This window comes from Acanthopagrus latus, chromosome 1 (assembly GCF_904848185.1).
Source record: "Acanthopagrus latus isolate v.2019 chromosome 1, fAcaLat1.1, whole genome shotgun sequence".
Classification (NCBI taxonomy): Eukaryota; Metazoa; Chordata; class Actinopteri; order Spariformes; family Sparidae; genus Acanthopagrus; species Acanthopagrus latus.
In genome coordinates, this window is record NC_051039.1 from 7,515,997 (window position 1) to 7,520,221 (window position 4,225).

At 40.3% G+C, this 4,225-nt stretch overlaps 1 protein-coding gene across 1 annotated transcript in view; it reads left to right on the top strand.

Annotated features, from left to right (window-relative positions):
* Positions 1-1,543, top strand: part of LOC119017686 (protein kinase C beta type) — a 36,989-nt gene extending 35,446 nt beyond the window's left edge. The window contains exon 17 of the mRNA XM_037094561.1: positions 1-1,543. This exon is cut by the window's left edge and continues 562 nt beyond it. The gene's annotated coding sequence lies outside the window, so the exon portion shown is untranslated.
* The last annotated feature ends 2,682 nt before the right edge of the window (positions 1,544-4,225 follow it).

The following is a 4,225-nucleotide window of genomic DNA, read 5'->3' on the forward strand; positions in this document are numbered from 1 at the left end:
TGTGAGGACCATCATTGACGTAATGCATTCCTGAGCCCCATACCCAAACATTAACCATCACAACGAAATGCCTCACCTTGATCTGCACCAAATTTTTAATGAGAGATGCACAATATATTTGGGTCATAAATTAAATTATAGCCAATGAATGGAGCCGAAGCCAAACTGGTTTCAGTGATTTCATAAGTGCAGTATCAATGCACTCCGGTACAGTAGGTGGCAGTATGCAGCTTTAAAGTTGTGGTCTGCCAATAGAGTGGCGCAGGAATGAGACCTAAAACTGGAGATTAAACACAGATTTTAATAGAACTTCATAGGACGGCGCCATTCAGCCTCGCTTCCAACTCTCCCAGTGGCCAGTCGCAGCATTGGAATAACAAACCTCCCTGCGGCCCAAAATGTGTTTTCCCAATAAAGCATCATTACAGAAGAGACGTCTTTCAAACTGTTGACAGGACGCCTTGAATTGATTTATAAAGTCGATGATGTCATCACAATGTAAAGTCTATGGGCTAAGTGCAAGTTTTCATAGTGGCCAAGCCACGTTATTACATCACTACATGGCGCACTGCAGCCCAAAAAGCCTTTTTTCCTCATAAGCTTATATTGTCAAACAAACCTGGAGGCTTGAAAAGCTAGAAAACTCTGTTCAGAGCTATGGGTATTAAATCATCTGTTCTCTGCACATATTACACCCCAAGTGTGCAAAAACCACGCTGAATAAATGCATAAATGTGAAACTATCAGTTACATTTTCCATGAGAAGCAGGAACTTTCTGGTTATCGTACCGGCTGAAAAATATCCATATTGTTCATCTCTAGTTTCAACGCCCGCCTTCAAACAGTTGATGTGGTCCTTGTGAGGACCGGCAGAAACGTCCTTACAGTCCAGAGATGTCCTCATTACGATGGTTGTTCCTCACAAAGATAGCAGAACACACACACACACACACACACACACACACACATACACATATACACACGTGTGTCTATGCAGGCTGCAGTTTGAAAGGCAGGAAGGGTTTGAATGATAACAGTCCTGATTTATAACCTCATGTCTAAGTTAGTCCTGAACTTAGTCTTAAGCACGTCTTGTCTTCCAAATTGATGCAAAAAAAAAGAAAAGAAAAAGGAAAAAAAAAGAAATCCCCCCCCCTAAATGCCTGATCGGCAGTGATATTTAAAAATGTCTCTGTCTTTTTTTCCCCTTGCTTAATCTCTCTCTTTCTCTTTTCTCTATGGCACTGTGTACGCAGTGGGTTAGTGCTGTGTAGGCCTATACAGTCTTTGTGGTGCAGCTCCTCTATGCATGCCATATTTGTGGGTACAGTAGTTCCTTAAGATTTGCTTTTCGACATCACACAGAGGAGGAAAAGAAAGTCTCCCTCTGTGTGTTGAAATCTCCATGCTCAAATCAAAGTTTTTAGTTTCCACTCTGACCGCTCTGTCTCTTACAGTGTCAAAAACATACATGGCTAAAGAGTTTGCTTTACAGAGCACGGAGCGAAAAAAAGCAAAAAAAAAAAAAAACAGACAAAAAAAACATTTTGCCGTCCTTCAGGAGAAAATATGAGATTCTGTGAAATATAAAGTAGATGTAATAATTCTGTATGACCTGTGTTTCAGTGTATGTGTAAACAGGAATGAGCTAGAAGTGGTTTTCATGTTATCGTACACTATTCCTCACATCCCCCTTTTCTCTCTGCACTTTATCCCTGCCAGATGTCACTTTTCTACCTTGTTTTCCCATTTTTATCTTTACCCCCCCATTCTCTTCCTCCCCCTCTCCCACTTTTCCTTTCCTCGAATCTTCATTTGATCTCTGCTCTTTCTTTTTCCCTCCCTCCCCCCATCCCCCAGCTAACACTCACGGTACATTACGAGGAGGAGGGAAACGAGATAAGTACGACGAGAGGGAGAGGGGAAAAGAGGGGGAGAATAAAAGTGTTTACTATGCAACATGCAGGAGAAGGAGAGGAGGAGGAGGAGGATGAAGAGGAGGAGAAGAGGGCAACTTTTATAAAGCAACCCGGGGAAAATGTGTAACGGGACAGTATACTTGTGTTGCATGCGCCGTCTTTACCCGCGCGTGAGAGACACTTACAGTATGATACCTACATTAAAGTGAATTATCATGATACCATTTCAGTAACTCTTGGCTCTTGTGTTTTACTGGGTTTAACATCATTGATCACTGATCACTGCAGTGATTGCTGGAAAAAGTAAAGATTCAAAAATAAAGGCCTCTGCAACAAGTTTGACTGCAACAAGGCCGGGAACATCTAGTGTGTATATATATATATATAGTAATTTCCAGAATAATGGAGTCAAATATAATATTCCGAACCAAATAGCAGATGTTTGTTTTGCATTGAATAATGTCTGGACAAAAAATTGAAGTTTAAACTGACAGTACAAACTGACAACAGCAGTAAACATTTGGTCAAATTTAGTTTATTAAGGAATAAGGAAATTTACATAGATTTTTTACGAATATAAAACGTTGTGTATTTGTATTAGATAATTGGAAATGTGTTGATTTTGATTGCTTCTGCCTCTTCCCACATGCTCCCTCACTTTATATTCAAAGCCTCAAACATTAATATTCTCATTTTATTCATGACGGCGCCTGGACGGCTCCTCTCCCGTGAGCTGGTGGACGTAAATCCTGATGAGGATATTTTTAAGGGGGCAACGTGATGAATAAAAAGCTTTGATATCAGCTGAAAAAAAGCCCTCAGTAATGAATATTTCTGGCCATGCCTGATTTCAAGCGCTGAAATATGAAGAATGTTTCCTGTAGTTTATCGACCTCATTCACAGGTACGGAGGAGGTACATGAACCTGTTGCTGTCCAAAACCTCCAACAAAGACATGAAATATAAAAGAATGTAAAATACATCTGAGAGGAAACTCTACAACATTAGTTGTAGTTGTATTAGTTAACAGATATTCATTCAATTTTTCAGGAGTTTGATCCTTTAAATACCAGTTTGTTGACAAGAAGCCACTGTTTTTTCTTTGTTTTTGTTTTTTTTAAATGAAAAAAAAAATGAAATTGTGATTTTCATATACTTAATATTTGGTGTTTCATATCAGCTTTTGACATGCAACATTTGTTTCTACTTAATTTGGTCTTTTAACAGTTGTATGAGGGTTATATGTTACTATAAGATAAAGCCTCCTATAGGACACAAGGGAAATTGTATGTATTCTGTCTCTTAGCTAAAATACAGGTCAATTGAAATATTTAATTGACATAATTACAAAAACCATCCAGGACCACAGAACGGAAGGCTGATAACATGGGATACTTGATTTTATGCTGGAATGACTGTCTGTAAAATACACAGTGTGTTATAGACATGAGCTGAGGTTGAATCGTATAAGAAAAATTGCACACACCTTTGCCAAAATGATCCAATAATGAAAGTTAAGAATAATATTAAATGTAGCAACAGTAGCAGGAGGGTTAATTAATGTTCAATCAATAGTAACTTCACTATTAACAAACAATGACGTGCTTTTATAAAAGCATGTTTATGGTAAAAGTTTCAAACAGTGTTTAAAATAAAGTAAATGATTAATAAATTAAACATGTAGTTCATGTAAAGACATTAATTGGAAGACAGTTCTAATCAATGTGATGTTAATTACAGTAAAGCTGACGGTCCTCTGGTCCCTGCTGAGCTGCTGTCCATGGTGCTGAACTGGTGGGCAGCACGATGAGCTGAACTGATTGAGGTTACATGTTTTCCAGATCGTATATTCTCAATGACAGGAACACACACACACACACACACTGGGGGCGGGGTTACCCTGCAGTCAGCTCCCTGCAGAGTTGAGCTACAAACTACAAAGTGTCAGAGGAGCTGCTGGCACTGTTTTTCTCCCGACATCTTTTTGTTTAGACTTTTATGATTTTTTTTCCCCCCACTTCTCTCTGGACTGTTGTTCTTCATCCTGCGGTCATAACTCAGTGGATCAGGTCTTGTGCGTGTAGTTTAAGGGAAACATGACCCGTCCTGGAGCCTGCTCGGACATCCTGCCACACGAGTCCAGCGCCGGTTGCGGAGGATGTTTCCTTCACAGATAGAACTCCAGGGGTGAAAGTTTCTGACCGGGTCTGAACCCCGCTGTCCACTGGAGGACTCCTCAGTGTGGAGGAGGAGGAGGAAGAGGAGGAGGAGGAGGGGGAGGAGGAGGAGGAGGCGGCCGGGCCGAC